At 45.2% G+C, this 24,174-nt stretch overlaps 1 protein-coding gene and 1 long non-coding RNA gene across 5 annotated transcripts in view; one reads left to right on the forward strand and one right to left on the reverse strand.

Annotated features, from left to right (window-relative positions):
* The window catches only part of LOC112245787 (alpha-1,6-mannosylglycoprotein 6-beta-N-acetylglucosaminyltransferase B-like), a 175,116-nt gene that overhangs the window by 18,704 nt on the left and 132,238 nt on the right, over window positions 1–24,174 (forward strand). The window lies entirely within an intron of this gene.
* Window positions 19,172–23,051, reverse strand: LOC112245789. The gene is made up of 4 exons (XR_002952806.2): window positions 22,799–23,051; window positions 21,340–21,486; window positions 21,082–21,176; window positions 19,172–19,256 (listed from the first exon to the last, which is right to left on the reverse strand). It is a non-coding gene; the product is annotated as an uncharacterized LOC112245789 (long non-coding RNA).

A 24,174-nucleotide genomic window follows, 5' to 3' on the forward strand; every position in this document is an offset into this window, starting at 1 on the left:
GAATGGAGGAGGGATAGAGAATGGAGGAGGGATAGAGAATGGAGGAGAGATAGAGAATGGAGGAGGGATAGAGAATGGAGGAGGGATAGAGAATGGAGGAGAGATAGAGAATGGAGGAGGGATAGAGAATGGAGGAGAGATAGAGAATGGAGGAGAGATAGAGAATGGAGGAGGGATAGAGAATGGAGGAGGGATAGAGAATGGAGGAGGATAGAGATGGAGAGATAAAGAATGGAGGAGGGATAGAGAATGGAGGAGAGATAGAGAATGGAGGAGGGATAGAGAATGGAGGAGAGATAGAGAATGGAGGAGGGATAGAGAATGGAGGAGGGATAGAGAATGGAGGAGAGATAGAGAATGGAGGAGGGATAGAGAATGGAGGAGGGATAGAGAATGGAGGAGAGATAGAGAATGGAGGAGGGATAGAGAATGGAGGAGAGATAGAGAATGGAGGAGGGATGGAGGAGGGATAGAGAATGGAGGAGAGATAGAGATAGAGAATGGAGGAGGGATAGAGAATGGAGGAGAGATAGAGAATGGAGGAGGGATAGAGAATGGAGGAGGGATAGAGAATGGAGGAGAGATAGAGAATGGAGGAGAGAGAGAATGGAGGGATGGAGGAGGGATAGAGAATGGAGGAGATAGAGATAGAGAATGGAGGAGGGATAGAGAATGGAGAGAGATAGAGAATGGAGGGATAGAGAATGGAGGAGGGATAGAGATAGAAAATGGAGGAGGGATAGAGAATGGAGGAGAGATGGAGGAGAGATAGAGAATGGAGGAGAGATAGAGAATGGAGGAGAGATAGAGAATGGAGGAGAGATAGAGATAGAGAATGGAGGAGAGATAGAGAATGGAGGAGAGAGAGAATGGAGGAGAGATAGAGAATGGAGGAGAGATAGAGAATGGAGGAGAGATAGAGAATGGAGGAGGGATAGAGAATGGAGGAGAGATAGAGAATGGAGGAGGGATAGAGAATGGAGGAGAGATAGAGAATAGAGGAATTACTGTTAGAGGGATGAATTGAGAGGAAGTAGAAGGTATAACTGAGAGATCTGCATTTAAAATGAATTTCTGCATAAAGAAAAGGAAGTAATTAGACGCAAATGACAGAGGGAGAGGAAGAAGAAGAAAGAGGAATATTTCATGAATATAAGTAAGATACTGTTTGGAGACGACTGGATCAAAGGCAGTTCCCTATAAAACCCATTTCTGCCCTGCAGTTTACAGTGATAACAAGGCGACAGTCTCTTATGCCCCAAACCGCCATGTTTCACTTTCAGTACTATATTTGTCTAAGAGCTAGCTCACTCAGTGTATATTGTCTCCCTAGTGGGACAAAGAGCTACAGCCCTCCTCCCTGAGTTCTTGCTTGCATCCCAAATTGCACCCTATTCCCTATTTAGTGCACTACTTTTGTCCAGGGCATATGCGGCTCTGGTCAAAAGTAGTGGGCTATTTAGGGAATAGGGTGCCGTCTGGGAGGCAGACTCTGTCTCGACAGATTAATGTAATAGCTCCCTACGTGGCTAAGGAGATGGAGCGGGTCCCAGTACCAGCCAGAACCAGAGCTGTTTAACTAAAGAGTCATTGTAATGACGGCACACAGTGTCGTTGTTATGATAGGGCTTACAGCAATTGACTTGTCTTGTGGGACAAGGGGATGAGACACATTGTGTACCTGACCAATAGATGGGGAGATCGCTGTTAATGGAGAAGTGACAAGGTGCTGCATTAACATGTGAAGACTGTGGTCCATTAGCAGTAACCATTATCATTGGTCATCCTCACTGCACAAAGAGAGAGTCGAAGGCCGAGAAAGTGGTGCTCTACCATTTGAGAATACAGTTGTGATAAAGGCAGGTATAGAAGCTCTAGCCTTTCATCAGGAACTACAGTCATCGTTAGCACACTAGAAACGTGAGGCCATTTGAAAGCCACCCTCTTCTCTTGGCGAGGTGGTGATTGGCACGCACTGATTCCCCCTCGCCCTCCATGCACCCTCCATATTGTTTATCAGTGCGAGCGCCTACCCCCCCCTTAGCGCCTTTCCTCATCAGCATGTGTCGAGCAAATCTCGCATGACAATCTCGTGCTATAGCCTCCGCAGGAAGTACAATCACACGGGGAGAGCAGCAGCATCGGCAACACTTCCTGCTTTGCCTCAGGCCAGTTTAGCTGGCATGGAGTGTATGCAGGTGAATTGTAATAAAGTAGATTGGATGGAGACTCTGGAGGCATTTGGTTGAATACTAATTATATTTGTAATGTGCAGATCCACGGGCTACATAGTATGTGTCTGATTGCACCGTGTAATATAGATCATGAAGATAGCCTAGAGTTCTTCCAGACTCTGCAGATGTCTGCATCCTGTAATATAGATCATGAAGATAGCCTAGAGTTCTTCCAGACTCTGCAGATGTCTGCATCCTGTAATATAGATCATGAAGATAGCCTAGAGTTCTTCCAGACTCTGCAGATGTCTGCATCCTGTAATATAGATCATGAAGATAGCCTAGAGTTCTTCCAGACTCTGCAGATGTCTGCGTCCTGTGAACTGTTACTCACCGGTTCGGTGGACAATTGTGATGTAGCCTCAGGAAAGTCATGGAGCAAAATGTTCCGCACTTCACTTGAGCACTTCTGCCTCGACATGTACACCAAGTCCTCGCCGTATAACTACAGTAAACCTATTGCCTCCCTTTGCAATCACCAGCTTGCCAACATTTGCCCCTAATCTGTTTCCCTGAAACCGCAGCCCATCCACAGTGCCAGAAGATGCATGTTAAGGGGGGGGAAATATATCCTCGCTGAACAGGCCTATACTCCTGTGTCATAAGCACTATTCCCCTCTCGCTCTTAATGAGGAATTTCCATGCAAAACCTTATCTCATATTCGTTCCGTACCAGCAAGGTGACTGCAACGCTATAGCCGCCTCAATTACCTTGTCAACTGCACAAAGCACATCCAGCTTTGGCCATAGGTTGCTAGCTCATCGCTTCTTCCCCTAAGCCGGTTACCCCCCCCCAGTCCTGACACCCCGTAGTATTCACTACAGGGCTTACCACTGATACATTAGTAGTCTTCAGATTTCTCTAATGGCTGTCGGTGGGAAGCTACCGACACTACACTATATCATGTTTTCTAGAAAAGTAGGGAAAAAACATCCATTCTTGGTTGTTGTTACTGGCCCGGGCTGATAAAGTCCAGGAGCTTACCTACCGAGGCATAACTCAGATTAGTTGTTCACCCCTCTCCTCTTCTTCTCTCGTTCCCTCTGAGATGAATACATTAATCAATTGCCTGGAGTGAGACTGAATACTAATTGTGAGACGAACAGCTACAGCTGCTAGCACTGCTGAGGTATTCATTATTACTTTTTCCCCTTCGTTATCTTTCACTGTGCTGTCGGTGTCGAAGATTGTTCACCGCGGGCCCTCGCAGCCAGAAGAATGCTCCCTGCCTTTGTTTGAAAGAGACAGTAATGATCGCTCTGAGGCAAGAGGAATTAATTAATTTGACACAGATATTTTTTACTTTTTAAAATGTTACATTTATTTATCTAGGCTAGCCAGTTAAGAACACATTCTTATATACAATGACGGCCTACTGGGGAACAGTAGGGTTAACTACCTTGTTCATGGGCAGAACAACAGTTTTTTACTTTGTCAGCTTGGGGATTTGATCCTGAAACCTTTCGGTTACTGGCCCAACGCTCTAACCAGGCCCCGCTATCTTAAAGGTGGCATAGCCGGCTCCCAAACAAAGGAGGTTCTAAGTTTCAGGGGTTAGAATGTTCCCCCTCAGCGAGAGGCAGTGTCAAACGCAACCCTCTCATTTAGCCTCTGCAACCACTCACTGTTTTGCCGAACTCTCCCAATGAAAGTAGATACAGGGAATGTTACTGTTAACGCTAGGTTGTGCCAGTGTGTAGGTGTAACGCCTGCTTCCAGCTCACACTCTCGAACAACTAGATCCTCTGAACGCAGCCCACTTTCCAGCTCACACTCTCAAACACCTAGATAATGTCACGTTCTGACCTTTATTTCCTTTGTTTTGTATTCATTATTTAGTATGGTCAGGGCGTGAGTTGGGGTGGGCAGTCTATGTTTGATTTTCTATCATTTGGGGATTTCTATGTTCCTGTCTCTGTGTTTGCACCAGATAGGGCTGTTTTGGTTGTTCACATTTCTTGGTTTTGTTAGTCTATTCATGTATAGTTTCTTTATTAAAGAACCATGAATAATAACCATGCTGCGTTTTGGTCCGCCTCTCCTTCGACACAAGAAAACCGTTACAGTATCACCCACCACAACAGGACCAAGCGGCGTGGTGACAGGCAGCGGCAGCAGGATATGCAGCGCGAGGAGTACTGGACATGGGAGGATGAGTTGGATGGTAAAGGACCCTGGGCACAGCCTGGAGAATATCGCCACCCCAAAGAAGAGCTGGAGGCGGCGAAGGCGGAGAGGCGCTGGTATGAGGAGGCAGCACAGCGGCATGGATGGAAGCCCGAGAGTCAGCCCCAAAAAGTTATTGGGGGGCCAGGTAGGAGACCTGCGCCAACTTCCTGTGCTTACCGGGGGGCTAGAGAGACCGGGCAGGCACCGTGTTATGCTGTGAAGCGCACGGTGTCCCCAGTGCGGGTGCATAGCCCGGTGCAGTACATACCAGCTCCGCGTATCGGCCGGGCTAGTGTGGGCATCGAGCCAAGTGCCATGAAGCCGGCTCTACGCATCTGGTCTCCAGTGAGTCTCCTTGGGACGGCTTACATGGCACCAGCCTTGCGCATGGTGTCCCCCTCGCCTGCATAGCCCAGTGCGGGCGCACTGGCAGGGTGACCGGGAGAGGTTGGGCAGGCTCAGTGCTCAAGAGCTCCAGTGCGCCTACACGGTCCGGTCTATCCGGTACCACCTCCACGCACCAGCCCTCCGGTGGCAGCCCCCCGCACCAGGCTGCTCCCGCCTGTCCAGTGCTGCCAGAGCCTCCCTCCTCTCCGGTGCCGCTGGAGTCTCCTGCCTGTCCGGCGCTGCCAGAGCCTCCCTCCTCTCCAGCGCTGCCAGAGCCTCCCTCCTCTCCAGCGCTGCCGGAGTCTCCCGCCTGTCCGGCGCTGCCAGAGCCTCCCTCCTCTCCGGCGCCGCCAGAGTCTCCCGCCTGTCCGGCGCCGCCGGAGTCTCCCGCCTGTCCGGCGCCAGAGCCCCTCAGCCCAGAGGCGCCAGAGCCCCTCAGCCCAGAGGCGCCAGAGCCCCTCAGCCCAGAGGTGCCAGAGCTTCCGCCCCTCTGTCCCGAGCTGCCCCTCAGTCCCGAGCTGCCCCTCAGTCCCGAGCTGCCCCTCAGTCCAGTGGGTTCATTTAGAGGGGTCGCCGTGGGTAGGAGGCCACGGAGGAGGACAATGAGGCGGACTAAGACGATGGTGAAGTGGGGTCCGCGTCCCGCGCCAGGGCTGCCACCGCGGACAGATGCCCACCCAGACCCTCCCCTATAGGTTAAGGTTTTGCGGCCGGAGTCCGCAGCTTTGGGGGGGGGGTACTGTCACGTTCTGACCTTTATTTCCTTTGTGTAGTTTCTTTATTAAAGAACCATGAATAATAACCACGCTGCGTTTTGGTCCGCCTCTCCTTCGACACAAGAAAACCAGAAGAAAACCAGTTACAGATCCCCTGAACGTCACTCACTCTCCAGATCCCAATCACCTGAATTCTAATCACCTGTTCACACACCTGGATGTCATTACCACACACTGTTTAGTTCAGTTCTTTGCACACCATCACTGTGAGGTATTGTTTGTTTTGTGACTCAAGGCTTTCGGAGCCCTGTTTTTCCTGTGATTGACTCCTTCCGTGTATGATAGTTTTTGCCTGCCTCACTAATGACGCCTTTTGCCTATTCCCTGCCTGTATCGGATTTCCTATCGGATTTCCTGTTATCTACCTACTGCCTGATTTCCCAGACTACATTACTAACCTTCACCCTGCCTGTAGTGTTGCCCTTTTGGACCCCCTGTGTATGACCTTCTGCCTGCCCCTGGACCCAGCTACCTGCCTCCTCCTGTGGTCCGTTGCAATCAACACATGCTGCCCTGCGCTTGAAACCAGCTCCATGTCTCCCCTCGTGTTCATTACAGAAGGCCTGGTCAGGACCGGCCTGTTCATTATGTAGGATTAGGCGGCGCATGGTGTGGCAGATTGACGAGGGAGGCATTTTCCGAGCTAAACTGACTAAGATGCACATCCAACAATACATAACACCTCACATAATTCTGCCCGGTAACAATGGCAATTTATCTCCACCAGTGGCATATGGGCTATTTAGGTGAGCTCTGATGTCGCCCCGTGATAAGCAGGGCCCATTTAGCTTGTCCATTCCCAGCGCGCTTCTCTAGGGTGCTGTTGGAGCGACGCACTGCTGCAGAGCTCCACCAACATTCCGTGAAAAAATGATCTAACATAAACCATTTCGCCAATATCCTCCGGTAGAAAGATCACTTTTTGGGCTACATCATGCACGTTTCTCCTATCAAATAGCCCCATGGGCCCAATAAAATAAGCAATGTTCTTCGATGTGAATATGCCATGTTAACAAACAATATATCTTAAAATGCCCTAAAAACAGGACAGGTCAAAGTAAAATGGACAATATGAAATGGACAATCAGGCTATAATCATGATAATCAGTGATTTCAAGTTTGTATTCATACTTTTTTTTAACAAGCCGCATCATAGCCAAAAAGATAATATCTCTGCATTTCTCACTGTGCCTAACACATGGATGGGCATTCATAAAATTCCATTGCCGGTGCCGACAGTGTAAACTACACTATTTTGCGGGGGAGGAGAGCGGCAATGTTTGGGGTAGAATAGCCAGGACCGGGCCTGGGCCTAGTCACTGGGAAACATCTAAGCAGCTCTCATATACAGTAGCAGATAGTAAGATGCTAACTCTAAGATGTAAGTGCCTGATATACAGCACGCACAATGCGTAGACTTAGTATCCAGGAGACAATCCAAGCAGCGCTCATACACAGTAGTAGATAGTTGGATAATAACGCTGCAATGCTAGGGACTGGCAGACATACTAATTGTTAGTGCCTGCTACACAGTATGCTAAGATGTTAGTGCATGATATACAGTATGCTAAGATGTCAGTGCATGATATACAGTATGCTAAGATGTTAGCACATGATATACAGTATGCTAAGATGTTAGTGCATGATATACAGTATGCTAAGATGTCAGCGCATGATATACAGTATGCTAAGATGTTAGCACATGATATACAGTATGCTAAGATGTTAGCACATGATATACAGTATGCTAAGATGTTAGCACATGATATACAGTATGCTAAGATGTTAGCACATGATATACAGTATGCTAAGATGTTAGTGCATGATATACAGTATGCTAAGATGTCAGCGCATGATATACAGTATGCTAAGATGTTAGCACATGATATACAGTATGCTAAGATGTTAGCACATGATATACAGTATGCTAAGATGTTAGCACATGATATACAGTATGCTAAGATGTTAGCACATGATATACAGTATGCTAAGATGTTAGCACATGATATACAGTATGCTAAGATGTTAGCACATGATATATTCACAGCATGTAGACTTAGTCTCTGGGAGACTAGCAAGCAGTGCTCATTCATACAGTAGTACACTGCTGGGAGGCTTCGCCCAGTACTCTCCAGTGCTATTTCAGGAAGCTGGCGCTAAGGAGGACAGGATATGACATGGGTGCCCCTCAGGGAAGCACTGGGAGAGAGAGGACATGATCCAGGCAACGACTACTGGAGCTGTGACTCCTCTATCTCTTCTCTCCCTGCCCTCATTTCCCATGTCATATTTAATGCACCATATTCAAGCTGGAAGAAGATTTACACCTCTCTCTCCCTCCCTCTCTCTCTCGCCTTCAGCGTCCTTCCACCTCCATATCTCGCACTCAATCACCTCTCTGCTGTCTCTTCCATTTCCATCCTTCATACCTCTTTCTTAATCTCTTTCACATCTCTCTATCTCGCTCCCCCTCTCATTTCATAGAAACTCATCCCTCAGTATACACACTGTCAGAGCTATGTCACTGGATGGACAGTCAAGGATGTTGAATTTAGTGGAGCGAATGGGGAAAAAAACTAGAGAAGAGGGTAGGCTCCAGCGCTATAGGGAGAGGTTGACTCATTCTCTCTCTCTCTCTCTCTCTCTGTCTGTCTGTCTGTCTGTCTGTCTGTCTGTCTGTCTGTCTGTCTGTCTGTCTGTCTGTCTGTCTGTCTGTCTCTGTTAATTTGCATTGAGTCTTTTATCACACTGGAGGATGTACAGACAACCAAAGCCAGCCCTGACAGCTGATTCCAACGTGAAAAGAAATTCAAAAGAACAACAGAAAAACAGAGCTGTGAATAGAAGGAAAGATGAGTCTCTCTGAGCCTCGCGGAGCAGTTAGACAGGTTGACTTGAGTGTGAGATGTGTTTCAAGGCCCCAGTTGGAGCGTTTGCCAGCAGAGACTGTCACTGAGCTCCTGTGAAGCTTTTCTCTCAATTGTTGGGAATTGAGCGAGCACAAACACACACCCTCCATTTATCTCTCTCTCTCTCTCTCTCTCTCTCTCTCTCTCTCACACACCTCAACACACCTCAACTGCCAACAATCGGCGCTGCCACCTCTCATCACAGGCACCGCCAATATTAGCTGTCATGTTTTGCATTTCTCACGGCGGCGTGATAACGCCTTAATGCATCCCGCTGTTGCCTCCAGTGTTTACAACGTCTCACTGTGATGGAGTTGTCACTCACAACCATAACAGCCCCCTAATGCCGAGCTCTTATCATCTCCTAGCCTCCACAACACACCACATCTCCCCTCTGGAACATGATTAACATCAGCAAGAAAACAGAGCTGATCATGGATGAACATGGACATGGTCCAGCCACACAGTTGTGAAGGGGGCACGACAGCGCCTCTTCCCCCTAGGAGGCTGAAAATATTTGGCATGGGCCCTCAGATCCTCAAAAGATCTACTGGCTGCATCACCGCTTGGTACGGCAACTGCAAGGCACCCGATCACAAGGTACTACAGAGGGTGGTGAGTATGGCCCAGCACATCACTGGAGCCATCCAGGACCTTGCCATCCAGGACCTGTATATCCAGGACCCTGCCATCCAGGACCCTGCCATCCAGGACCTGTATACCAGGCGGTGTCAGAGGAAGGCCCTGAAAATGTTCAGACTCCAGCCACCCAAGTCATAGACTATTCTCTCTGTTACCGCACGGCAAGCGGTACCAGTGCACCAAGTCTGGAACTAACAGGACCCTGAACAACTTCTACCCCCAAGCTAAAAGACTGCTAAACAAGACTGCTAAATATCTAATCAAATGGCTACCCAGACTACCTGCATTGACCCTTTTTTACACTCTTGCACTGACACTGTGCGCACACACTGGATTCTACCCGCACACTCACACATACTTATACTGACACCCCAACACACACACACACACACACACACACACACACACACACACTACATAAGCCAACACACACATAACACGCGCACAAATGCATACTGATGCGACACACACACACTTTTACACTCCCCACATAGCTGCTGCTACTGTCTATTATCTATCCTGTTGCCTAGTCACTTTAAACCTACCTATATGTACATATCTACCTCAATTACCTCGTACCCCCGGTACTCCCTGTAGTCATGTTATACAGGGAGCCTCGCTATTGTTATTTTACTGCTGCTCTTTTATTTACATTTTTTAGGTATTTAAAAAAAACTGCATTGCTGGTTAAGGGCTTGTAAGTAAGCATTTCACTGTGAGGTCTACCTGTTGTATTCGGCGCACATGACAAATACAATTAAATTTGTTATTACCTTTATTACCTGGTACTTCCTGTATTTAGCCATTCTATTTTTACTCTTCACTGTGTATTTATTTATTCCTCGGGTCACTATTTCCATTAAAAAAAAATCTATATCTTTAATTCTGCATTGTTTGAAAATGACCCATAAGTAAGCATTTCCCTTTTAGTCTACACCTGTTGTTTACGAACCATGTGACAAATAACATTTTATTTGATTTAATGATCAGTAATTACCAGGTCCACTTTCATTGACGCGTCAAGAGGAGTCCTCTCTTCTTATGGGCAGTGTGATTTTCGGAATGAGCAATGGGAATGCCTGAAATGTGTGCCATATGGTCTTGTCTTTGTTTTGCCCTTATGTAATTAATGAGAGAGATCAACAATAAGAAGTGATCCCCCCCTTCATTTTGGGTTTAGGACTTTAAGTTTAAGAGTGTTTTGACACAGACATATTTTGACCTCACACTACCAACTTGCTATTGCTGTAGAAACAATTTTCTGATATGGAACAGCATGAAATAACATAATCATGAACATAATAGCACTGTTGCTGCAGAATACATACACACACACACAGAAACACACACACACAGTAGAGTAAAAAGTCCTTGTTGTGCCATGGTCACATCGCATTTCAATCAAAATGGTCTGCAAGGTAAGAATCTGTGATAATGCGAAGTTATTGGAAAAATACATTCTTATTGGTTCATCCAATGCTGTTTCTCTATTTTGACTACATTGTGGGCCTTAGAGCACAAGTCTTGGGTTTGGACATGGGAGCCTTCACATACTTTAAAGTGGCCCTCTTACTCTAAAAGGTCCCATTAGGACAAAACATGAGGTTTCAAAACATGCCATGGTATAACATCCATCCATAGGATATGGTGTCCATATTAGGACAAAGTGAGGCTGTCCTAACATGGACACCGTACATAACAATCATTTACACTGAGCATACCAAACATTAAGAACCCCTTTCTAATATTGAGTTGCACCTCCCCCCTAGAGGCATCACTACAGACCCTGGTTCGATTACAGGCTGTATCACAAGTCCCATAGGGCGGCGCACAATTGGCCCAGTGTCTTCCGGGTTAGAGTTTGGCTGGTGTAGGCCATCAATAAGAATTTGTTCTTAACTGACTTGCCTCGTTAAATAAAGGTTAAATTAAATCAAAATGTTGGCCAGATGTCCTTTGGGTGGTGGACCATTCTTGATACACACGGGAAACTGTTGAGCGTGAAAAACCCAGCAGCATTGCAGTTCTTGACCTAAACCGGCATGCCTGTGTAACGGATGTGAAACGGCTAGCTTAGTTAGCGGTGGTGCGCGCTAAATAGCGTTTCAATCGGTGACGTCACTTGCTCTGAGACCTTGAAGTAGTAGTTCCTCTTGGCTTTTGTGGAGCGATGGGTAACGATGCTTCGTGGGTGACTGTTGTTGATGTGTGCAGAGGGTCCCTGGTTCGCGCCCGGGTATGGGCGTGGGGACGGTCTAAAGTTATACTGTTACACCTGGCACTTACAGTACTACCATACCCTGATCAAAAATTGTTACATGTTGTGTCTTTCCCAGTCACCCCCTGAATGGCACACACACACACAATCCATGCCTCAATTATCTCAAGGCTTAAAAATCGTTCTTTAACCTTTCTCCTCCCCTTCATCTACACTAATTGAAGTGGATTTGACAAGTGACATCAATAAGGGATCATAGCTTTCACCTGGATTCACCTGGTCAGTCTATGTCATGGAAAGAGCAGGTGTCCTTTAATGTTTTCTACACTCAGTGTATATGGCTGTGCAATGTAACTATGCAGATTCAAGACACAGAACACATTTGCGTAACTGCTACTGTCAACCATATTCCTAATCCCTTATGAATAAACATGTTGATTGTATTTAAAGGGAAACCATTTGTTTGGACAGCAGCTCAGATTGTTTTTTCACCACTGTCTAAATATTCCCCTAAGTGTTTTCTGATGATGATGGTGTAGTACAGATTATAGAGAGATATAGAGTAGCCAGGTTAGCTTACATTTTTTTTTTAAACATTTGAGTCATTTAGCAGATGCTCTTATCCAGAGCGACTCACAGTAGTGAGTGCATACTTTTTCATATATTTGCATACTGTTTCATACATTTGCATACTTGTTTCATACTCAGGGCAATGTTAGAGCTACAGTACTTAGTGCATGTTTCATATACACATTATTTACTGTGGTGATCTCCAGGGTGTATCCCAAGTGGCACCCTATTCCCTATATAGAGCCCTATGGGCTCCAGTCAAAAGTAGTGCACTATATAGGGAATAGGGTTCCAATTGAGACACGGCCGAGGCCTGGTTCAGTAGAACTCGTTCGTCATCTGATGGATTGTGTTGGGTTGGCTTCTTTATTCTTCCCTCTGACTGATTTGTTTAATGTTCCTAATGGGAGTCAATGGAGTCGTTCACATCAGCAGCAGTCTGTGGCTCAGAGGAGTCAATGGAGTCGTTCACATCAGCAGCAGTCTGTGGCTCAGAGGAGTCAATGGAGCTGTTCACATCAGCAGCAGTCTGTGGCTCAGAGGAGTCAATGGAGTCGTTCACATCAGCAGCAGTCTGTGGCTCAGAGGAGTCAATGGAGCTGTTCACATCAGCAGCAGTCTGTGGCTCAGAGGAGTCAATGGAGTCGTTCACATCAGCAGCAGTCTGTGGCTCAGAGGAGTCAATGGAGTCGTTCACATCAGCAGCAGTCTGTGGCTCAGAGGAGTCAATGGAGTCGTTCACATCAGCAGCAGTCTGTGGCTCAGAGGAGTCAATGGAGTCGTTCACATCAGCAGCAGTCTGTGGCTCAGAGGAGTCAATGGAGCTGTTCACATCAGCAGCAGTCTGTGGCTCAGAGGAGTCAATGGAGTCGTTCACATCAGCAGCAGTCTGTGGCTCAGAGGAGTCAATGGAGCTGTTCACATCAGCAGCAGTCTGTGGCTCAGAGGAGTCAATGGAGTCGTTCACATCAGCAGCAGTCTGTGGCTCAGAGGAGTCAATGGAGTCGTTCACATCAGCAGCAGTCTGTGGCTCAGAGGAGTCAATGGAGTCGTTCACATCAGCAGTAGTCTGTGGCTCAGAGGAGTCAATGAAGTCGTTCACATCAGCAGCAGTCTGTGGCTCAGAGGAGTCAATGGAGTCGTTCACATCAGCAGCAGTCTGTGGCTCAGAGGAGTCAATGGAGTCGTTCACATCAGCAGCAGTCTGTGGCTCAGAGGAGTCAATGGAGTCGTTCACATCAGCAGCAGTCTGTGGCTCAGAGGAGTCAATGGAGTCGTTCACATCAGCAGCAGTCTGTGGCTCAGAGGAGTCAATGGAGTTGTTCACATCAGCAGCAGTCTGTGGCTCAGAGGAGTCAATGGAGTTGTTCACATCAGCAGCAGTCTGTGGCTCAGAGGAGTCAATGAAGTTGTTCACATCAGCAGCAGTCTGTGGCTCAGAGGAGTCAATGGAGTTGTTCACATCAGCAGCAGTCTGTGGCTCAGAGGAGTCAATGGAGTCGTTCACATCAGCAGCAGTCTGTGGCTCAGAGGAGTCAATGGAGCTGTTCACATCAGCAGCAGTCTGTGGCTCAGAGGAGTCAATGGAGTCGTTCACATCAGCAGCAGTCTGTGGCTCAGAGGAGTCAATGGAGCTGTTCACATCAGCAGCAGTCTGTGGCTCAGAGGAGTCAATGGAGTCGTTCACATCAGCAGCAGTCTGTGGCTCAGAGGAGTCAATGGAGTTGTTCACATCAGCAGCAGTCTGTGGCTCAGAGGAGTCAATGGAGTCGTTCACATCAGCAGCAGTCTGTGGCTCAGAGGAGTCAATGGAGCTGTTCACATCAGCAGCAGTCTGTGGCTCAGAGGAGTCAATGGAGTCGTTCACATCAGCAGCAGTCTGTGGCTCAGAGGAGTCAATGGAGTTGTTCACATCAGCAGCAGTCTGTGGCTCAGAGGAGTCAATGGAGTCGTTCACATCAGCAGTAGTCTGTGGCTCAGAGGAGTCAATGAAGTCGTTCACATCAGCAGCAGTCTGTGGCTCAGAGGAGTCAATGGAGTCGTTCACATCAGCAGCAGTCTGTGGCTCAGAGGAGTCAATGGAGTCGTTCACATCAGCAGCAGTCTGTGGCTCAGAGGAGTCAATGGAGTCGTTCACATCAGCAGCAGTCTGTGGCTCAGAGGAGTCAATGGAGTTGTTCACATCAGCAGCAGTCTGTGGCTCAGAGGAGTCAATGAAGTTGTTCACATCAGCAGCAGTCTGTGGCTCAGAGGAGTCAATGGAGTCGTTCACATCAGCAGCAGTCTGTGGCTCAGAGGAGTCAATGGAGTTGTTCACATCAGCAGCAGTCTGTGGCTCAGAGGAGTCAATTAAGTCATTCACATCAGCAGTAGTCTCAGTGGCTCGGTGGAGTAGGAGTTGGAGGAGACTGAGGTGGTTGGTTGAACTTTCTCATATTGAATCTGTTCAACTCTAGATACAGACAGTATGTTTTATTTCACCTTTATTTAACCAGGTAGGCTAGTTGAGAACAAGTTCTCATTTGCAACTGTGACCTGGCCAAGATAAAGCAAAGCAGTTCGACATGGAATAAACAAACATACAATCAATAATACAGTAGAAAAATCTATATACAGCATGTGCAAATGAGGTAGGATAAGAGAGGTAAGGCAATAAATAGACTATGGTTGCAAATTAATTACAATATAATTAAACACTGGAATGGAAGGATGTGCAGAAGATGAATGTGCAAGTTGAGATACTGGGGTGGAAAGGAGCAAGATAAATAAATAAATACAGTATGGGGATGAGGTAGATTGGATGGGCTATTTACAGATGAGCTATGTACAGGTGCAGTGATCTGTGAGCTGCTCTGACAGCTGGTGCTTAAAGCTAGTGAGGGAGGTAAGAGTCTCCAGCTTCAGAGATTTTTGCGGTTCGTTCCAGTCATTGGCAGCAGAGAACTGGAAGGAGTGGCGGCCAAAGGAAGAATTGGCTTTGGGGGTGACTAGTGAGATATACCTGCTGGAGCGCGTGCTATGGGTGGGTGCTGCTATGGTGACCAGTGAGCTGAGATAATGCGGGGCTTTACCTAGCAGAGACTTGTAGATAACCTGGAGCCAGTGGGTTTGGCGACGAGTATGAAGCAAGGGCCAGCCAATGAGAGCATACAAGTTGCAGCGGTGGGTAGTATATGGGGCTTTGGTGTGTGGTGGCATTTTTCTGCTTTACCAAATGAGCAGCGTTACAAACTACACACCAGTCAGAGTTATACTTAAATTACATCTTTAATAATAAGAGCTTTGCAATAGCCTTTTTTGACTTTCAATGATGCGCTCTCTAATGAACCATTGAAAAGTACCAACAGAAAAGTACAAAGATCTTTTATAGCCAAGATACACCCCTCTCAACTTACACTGACGAACCACAGATCTTAGGAACAGTTCACAAAGGTTAAGATTTGTATGAAAGATATCTATATAACATAGCAGATAGTTACTGCTGTGTCAACAGTTCTCATTGTAAAGACCAGTGTCTGGCCCCCTTACTCCAAAAGGGAACCGTCTCTCCCTGATACGGCATAGAACAGAACCATTAGCTCATGTTATCTGGAATGCTCTTTAGGCTTTATTACCCAAAGACATCGTAAATCTCCTCTGTCAGTGCTATCTCATAGAGGCCCATCCTCAGTGGAACACACACACAATACTATTATTATAGATGTAATATTATTACAATATATGTAATATTGATGTAATATGATTATAATGTAATACAAGCATTATAACATAATCTTGCAATTTTCCACAACAGGTGACAAAACAGATGGCACTGTGATAGACTGCATCCAATTTGTTGAGTAGAGTGTTGGAGGCTATTTTGTAAATGACATCACCGAAGTCGAGGATCAGTAGGATGGTCAGTTTTACGAGGGTATGTTTGGCAGCATGAGTGAAGGATGCTTTGTTGCAAAATAAGAAGCCGATTCTAGATTTAACTTTGGATTGGAGATGTTTGATGTGAGTCTGGAAGGAGAGTTTACAGTCTAACCCGACACCTAGGTATTTGTAGTTGTCCACATATTCTAAGTCAGAATCGGAGTAGTGATGCTGGATGGGCGGGCAGGTGCGGGCAGCGATCGGTTGAAGATCATGCATTTAGTTTTACTTGCATTTAAGAGCAGTTGGAGGCTACGGAAGGAGAGTTGTATGGCATTGAAGCTCATCTGGAGGTTAGTTGTCCAACGAAGGGCCAGAGGTATACAGAATGGTGTTGTCTGCGTAGTGGTGAATCAAAGAATCCCCAGCAGCGAGAGCGACATCATTGATGTATACAGAGAAGAGAGTCGGCCCGAGAATTGAACCCTGTGGCACCCCCATAGAGACTTCCAGAGGTCCGGACAACAGGCCCTCCGATTTGACATACTGAACTCCACCTGAGAAGTAGTTGGTGAACCAAGCGAGGCATTCATTTGAGAAACCAAGGCTGTTGAGTTTGCCAATAAGAATGTTGTGACTGACAGAGTCGAAAGCCTTAGCCAGGTCGATGAAGACGGCTGCACAGTAATGTCTCTTATCGATGGCGGTCATGATATCGTTTAGGACCTTGAGCGAGGCTGAGGTGCACCCATGACCAGCTCTGAAACCAGATTGCATAACGGAGAAGGTACGGTGAGATTTGAAATGGTCGGTAATCTGTTGACTTTGCTTTCAAAGACCTTAGAAAGACAGGGTAGAATAGATATAGGTCTGTAGCAGTTTGGGTCTAGAGTGTCTCCCCCTTTGAAGAGGGGAATAACCGCGGCAGCTTTCCAATCTATGGGAATATCAGATGATTATGAAAGAGAGGTTGAACAGGGTAGTAATAGGGGTTGCAATAATTTCGGCAGATCATTTTATAAAGAGAGGGTCTAGCCCGGCTGATTTGTAGGGGTCCAGATTTTGCAGCTCTTTCAGAACATCAGCTATCTAGATTTGGGAGAAGGAGAAATGGGGGAGGTTTGGCCGAGTTCCTGTGTGTCACGCCCTGGTCTTATTATTTTGTTTATATAATTATTCGGTCAGGCCAGGGTGTGACATGGGGTTATTTTGTGTTGTGTTGTGGTATTGGGGGTTTTAGTAGGCATTGGGATTGTGGCTGAGTAGGGGTGTCTAGCATAGTCTATGGCTGCCTGAGGTTCTCAATCAGAGTCAGGTGATTCTCGTTGTCTCTGATTGGGAACCATATTTAGGTAGCCTGGGTTTCACTGTGTGTTTGTGGGTGATTGTTCCTGTCTTTGTGTTTGCACCAGATAGGGCTGTTTCGGTTTTCATTATTTCATTTCGTTAGTTTTGTAGTTTCTGTATGTATAGGTTTTCCTTCATTAAAATATATCATGAATCATCATCACGCTGCATTTTGGTCCGATCCTTGTTCTACCTCTTCGTCAGAGGAGGAGATAGAAGAGAGCCGTTACACTGTGGAGAGAGCTGGGCTGTTGAACGGGGTAGGGGTAGCTAGGTGTAAAGCATAGCCAGCTGTAGAAAAATGCTACTTGAAATTCTCAATTATTGTGGATTTATCAGTAGTGATAACATAAATTCAATGCATAATGTACAGACAAAGGTATGGTAGGATGTGAGTACATTGGAGGTAAACCTAGGCATTGAGTAATGATGAGCGAGATATAGTCTCTAGAGACGTTTAAACCAGGTGATGTGATGCACATGTGGGAGGTGGAACAACATGGTTGGTTAAGGCATACTGAGCAGGGCTAAAGGCTCTACAGTGAAATAAGACAGTAATCACTAACCAGGACAGTATGGGACAAGGCATATTGACATTAGGGAGAGGCATGCGTAGCCAAGTTATCGTATGGTGAGTGGTTGGGCTGGCTGGGGACACGGTGATTCACACAGTTAGCAGGCGGGGGCTAGCAAGCTAGTATAAGGGCGTTAGAGGGACGTCACGATGGGGGAAAGTCTGTTTTTGCCTCCTCGTGCGGTGAAGTCAATAGACCAGTTGTTAAATTAGTATGGCTCCAAGAAGCAGAGGGAAAATGGGTATAGTGGTCCAAGAAACTGGCCGATGGATCAGCTAACAGTCCAATATGCTATAGATAGCTAGCAGGCCTCGGGCAGATTATGTTGGTATTCCAGTAGTGAAGGATCGGCGGGGTTCCGTGCCCCGTACCAGCAGTAGAAGGGGTCCGGATATTGTAGCTGAGGAGTGGGCTTCAGGAGTAGCCCAGGAGCTCTAGCCGGGAGATGGGTCTAGCATGGGCTAGCCACATTGGGTGAGGCAGGTTGCAGGAGTGTATTTTGAAGTTGAGGAAAAATATAAAAATATATAAAAAATATATATACATGGGACGAGACAAGACAAAGACGTCTGACTGCTACGCCATCTTGGTTACCCGTGTAAACACACACACACACACACACACACACGCCCGTATACACACACGCCTGTATACAAACACACACACACACACTTACACACACGCTTACACAAACACTCTTTCTCTTCACCTCACAGCATTGGGCACTAGGAACAGCTGAACCCCGACACACCACAGCACAGACACATGGGACCTTAGTTTTTTTACAATCACTTTGGCACTAATTTCAGAACCTTGTGGTCATTTTTCAAAACTCTAGACACAAAACTCAGAACGGTCATCACTTGTAACACAGGCTGTCCAATGTTCAAAACATTGCATTGTGCATTCATATCTTTAAAGAAACCTTGCACTTGCAGAATCATTGGTTCAAATAACTCATTTATCATGAAATACCATAGGAATATTAATTTAGATCACCCACACAAGATCCTGATAGTTTCACTGTGTAGTTGTTCGTACAATCATTAAATATTGTAGTACAAAATATGTGATACATGTTTCATTATGGTACTACACGTAAATACATCACTGTGAAAGGACTATTAGAGAGAATACTACAGACACATTGGAACCATTGAACAAAACCTGAAATGTATTGATGAAATACAATCAAATCACAACATAGGTTTCTTTGAATCAAAGCAAAAATAATTAGCTACATAAAAATAAAAAAACTACAGTAAAACGTCAACTGTTCCTCACCTGACTTACTGTAAAAAGCAAAACAAAGGATTGATTACTGTACTTCTATATTTCCATCACAACTGTCTTGTGGATTTGGCCACAGGTTCTCATCCACATCACAATGGATGTTTTCACTAGCCAAACGTCTTGGGAAGAATCTTCAGGCATGGCGAATCCAGGCCTGACACTGGTCTGCCGTGATGTCATTGCATGCATCATCCATGGCCTGGAGAAGGGCGGCTTGTTCGTGAGGGCGCCTATCATATACCTTCCACCTCCATGTGGAGATAAAATCCTCAATTGGCTTAAGAAAAGGAAAGTATGGGGGTAAGTAAAGGGTGGTAAATTGTGGTTGGGCCTGAAACCATGCTTGCACCATTTGAGCATGGTGGAAGCTGACATTATCCCACACAATGACATAGGTCATGCCATAAGCTCTACAGACCTGATTTACCTCACCAAGGAAGGTTACTGTCACGCCCTGGTCTAAGTATTTTGTGTTTTTCTTCATGTATTGGGTCAGGCCAGGGTGTGGCATGGGGTTTTTGTATTGTGGTGTGTTTTGTCTTGGGGTTTTGGTGTGTATGTATTTGGGATTGTAGCTAGTGGGGTTATCTAGCAAAGTCTATGGCTGTCTGGAGTGGTTCTCAATCAGAAGCAGGTGTTTATTGTTGTCTCTGATTGGGAACCATATTTAGGCAGCCATATTCTTTGAGTTTGTGGTGGGTGATTCTGTTACGGTTTTCTAGGTGTGAAGGAGAGTCGGACCAAAATGCAGCGTGTAGATTGCGATCCATATTTAATGAACAAAACGAAACACGAAATAAACACAAACACTACAAAACAAAGAACGTAACGAAAACAGCCTATACTTGTGTAAAACTAACATAGAGGACACTAAGGACAATCACCCACGACAAACTTAAAGAATATGGCTGCCTAAATATGGTTCCCAATCAGAGACAACGATAAACACCTGCCTCTGATTGAGAACCACTCCAAACAGCCATAGACTTTGCTAGATAACCCCACTAGCTACAATCCCAATACATACACACCAAAACCCCAAGACAAAACACACCACAATACAAAAACCCCATGCCACACCCTGGCCTGACCCAATACATGAAGAAAAACACAAAATACTTAGACCAGGGCGTGACAGTTACAAGGAGAGCTTGATAGTTAGATCATTGTAATGAAATGAATAGACAGTCATCTCAGATGTAATGTGTGAATTTAATTTTGAAATGGTAAAACTTTGATGTTAAGTTGTGTCATTTTGAACAGGTGATTTTAGTTCAATGAACAAATGATCCTAGTTTTATGTGTATTGTATCCAAGCAATTGGAAAAAGTGTTAAGAGTTTTGAAAAATTTGCATTTTGATCATCGGTTGTGAGTTTTGTGCCTTGAGCTTTGAAAAATGACATTATGGTTCTGAAATTGGTGCCAAAGTGATTGTAAAAAAAAATGTATGATCCCTGCCTCCAGCTCCCACACTATTACATTACATGAAATGATTAATTAATTAAAACTCAGTCAGCTGTCACTCTAAAATACTTAACTACACATCACGAGTAGGCCTACTTATGTTCTATGTAGATAATTGCATTTCTGAGTACTGATGTGTGTTTGATATCCATATTGAAATGCATCCTGTTGCGAATCCTTTTTCCCCTTGTCTAGATGAGCAGTTCTGCTCAGGAGACGTATGCATTATAAATCCTTTGCATTATTCAAAATATAAATATTTGTCATATTTATTAGTATTTGTCAGGCTTAGGCTTTGAACAAATACATTTTCCCATATCCATTTTCAAAGGTTATTTCAGTTGGAATATTCATGATGACTCCAAACAGAAGGAAGCCTGGTAACACTCGAAAGATCTGCTACAAGTTGAACAGATTGATAACGTTGGTGCTGCCAATAACTAGGCCTATGTCAGTGGAGGCTGGTGGCTTGAACAACTGAGGAGGATGGGAGACCCACGGTATAGGCGCGGACCACACGGAGACCACAAAGTGTGTTTCAAAAATCGTCAAAGACAAATTATTTTAACCTAAAGCATTTAATCAAGACATTTATAGTACAATATTATGGGGAATGGGAATGAGAGGGCTACTTACACAGTGTTGGAAAAGGATCATAGCAGTGATTGAATGAGGGCATGAGGCAGGAGTTTAGATGTTCAGAGGCTTGTCCAATGCAGGACAGGATTTTACTGGGAAGACGAAACAATAACACAAGACACTATACAGTTAGACAAAAGAGCTAAGAATGAGTTAGTCCAAGCAAGGAATACAATCTTTGATGTGTAATAACGTGATTGTGTATGTGATTGACTCTACATACAGTAATGAGAGAAAATTGATCGGGGTACTCACAGTGCTTTGAAGGGAAACACTCAATGTGCCAGTGGATGAGAGGGCACATGAGACGTCATGGCTTTAGTTCATGTCAGGAGAAAGTTGACAATGGTAGTGGAGTGGAGTAGTCATCAACTCTCAGTCAGGGAACAGGAGGGGACTTGGCTGTAAAAACAAATAGCAGATACATTCCATTACAGTTGCTCCGTCGTAGTTTCTCTTTGAAGTTAAACTCAGACATCTCAAAATGCATACAGTCTAAACACAGACTGCGCATCTTGCCCACTTGACACATCAAAGTAGCCCACAAACGTTCCTGAATAAAGGCCTGGTCATCCTCCTTCCTGACGATAACTAGACTGGTGGACTGGTGACACCATAGGTCCCAGAGCGGTGGGGCAATTTTTACCTCCTGGGGCCTGGAGTTTTTCCTTATATGTTAACCTAACTGCGAGAACTCTGGATCCTATAAGGTATGACAGTGATTCATCAGTTGTAAAAAGGTTTTATATGGGCTATGATGGGACCATTTTTTCCTAATCAAGTCACATGGTTTAAAAATAATAATAATTAAACTCCTGGCACGGGTGAGACGGACCCTTTCAAACTGCAGCTTCCTTATATTTGTTCATATAAATTATATTTAGACTAGATTAGGAGGGGGATTTCCTCGACCCAGACACAGACAACAACTGATAGACAATAGAACTCACAGGGCTGAGCTTGTTTTACGCAATGTTTGCATCATGCAGGCCTATGCAACTGTAGGCCTTATTTTAAAAAATGACTCTCATCTGTCATCACTATGTCGATTGATTCAGTCCAGGTAATCATTTTGGATTAAAAACGTATAGGCAGCCTAGCCAGCCCAATTTTGAATATAATCTCAATTTGATCACGTTCACATTTTCTCCTGACACACAAATGGACTTAAATACATAACGTTACCACTTAGTTTACCCTGACCAGATGGACATGGAGCATAGGCTGTATGCAGCTGCTCTTATTAGTAGACCTACAGTTGATCAGACGGAAAGATCGTCTCGTTTTCATCCCAAACAGCATGTCAGATTTCGAATGTTTAGGTGTAGCCTAGGCTGCGGCAACATCTATGTCATGAGTTTTTGCTCGTGTCTGTCCGGAGTAATTATATGTTATCATCTTTGCTAAATAAATACCGGAGGAAAGTGGAAAGCCTACTTGCGCACACAGGAAAAAATGTGCTGCGTCAACCTCTCGCTTTAAAATAACATTTAATGGATGACGCGATGGAAGCTTTCAAATCATTCGGAATTGTTTTTGACATCCCAGAAGAGATGTTCAGCTTGTTAAAGAATCTTAACATGCAATTACAGGTGGCTTGATGATAGGCTCCCTGTTAACCAGCTACACATTTGATACCAGTTGGTATTGAACGCTCTCACCTTTTCATCCTTCTTCATGAAACTGATGTCAGGCCCTAGTTTTTAATTCTCACCTTTTCCGTGTACCCCAAAGAATGAAAGGGGGTTCTTCAACAAAAGGTCCACAACATGTTCGGCAGCGTTGGCCATTCTACCATTCTGGCGGAGAAAAATGCCGTCTCACACTGGTAGCTAGCTAGCTACTGAAGTTAGCAAGGCACATTTAAATAAATTGCACTAACTGGACACAAAAATAAAGTTCTAAACCCAAGAAAACAATGTATAATATACAGTTGAAGTCGGGAAGTCTTCATACACTTAGGTTGGAGTCATTAAAACTCGCTTTTCAACCACTCTGCAAATTTCTTGTTAACAAACTATAGTTTTGGCAAGTCAGTTAAATGACATCTACTTTGTGCATGACACAAGTCACTTTTCCAACAATTGTTTACAGACAGATTATTTCACTTATAATTCCCTGTATCACAATTCCAGTGGATCAGAAGTTTACAGACACCAAGTTGACTGTGCCTTTAAACAGCTTGGATTCCAGAAAAGGATGTCATGGCTTTAGAAGCTTCTGATAGGCTAATTGACATAATTTGAGTCTATTGGAGGTGCACTTGTGGATGAATTTCAAGGCCTACCTTCAAACTCAGTGCCTCTTTGCTTGACATCATAGGAAAATAAAAAGAAATCAGCCAAGACCTCAGAAGAAAATTGTAGACCTCCCCAAGTCTGGTTCATCCTTGGGAGCAATTTCCAAATGACTGAAGGTACCACGTTCATCTATACAAACAATAGTACGCAAGTATAAAACCCATGGGACCACGCAGCCGTCAAACCGCTCAGGAAGGAGACGCGTTCTGACTCCTAGAGATGAACGTACTTTAGTGCGAAAAGTGCCTTGCAAGCCGAAGAACACCATCCCAACCGTGAAGCACAGGGGTGGCAGCATCATGTTGTGGGGGTGCTTTGTGCAGGAATGACTGGTGCACTTCACAAAATAGATGGCATCATGAGTCAGGAACATTATGTGGATATATTGAAGCAACATCTCAGGACATCAGTCAGGAAGTTAAAGATTGGTCGCAAATGGTTCTTCCAAATGGACAATGACCATACTTCCAAAGTTGTGGCAAAATGACTTAAGGACAACAAAGTCAAGGTATTGGAGTGGCCATCACAAAGCCCTGACCTCAATCCTATAGAAAATGTGTGGGCAGAACTGAGAAAGTGTGTGCAAGCAAGGTGGCCTACAAACCTGAATCAGTTACACCAGCTCTGTCAGGAGGAATGGGCCAAAATTCACCCAACTGGTTTTGGGAAGCTTGTGGAAGGCTACCCAAAACATTTTAAACAAGTTAAACAATTAAGGAAATAAGGAAATGCCCAACATTTAATTGAAGTAGAAACATGGACAAGTTATTCCAGAATTGAGTCTCCAGAG

Source organism: Oncorhynchus tshawytscha, linkage group LG02, assembly GCF_018296145.1.
Source record: "Oncorhynchus tshawytscha isolate Ot180627B linkage group LG02, Otsh_v2.0, whole genome shotgun sequence".
Classification (NCBI taxonomy): Eukaryota; Metazoa; Chordata; class Actinopteri; order Salmoniformes; family Salmonidae; genus Oncorhynchus; species Oncorhynchus tshawytscha.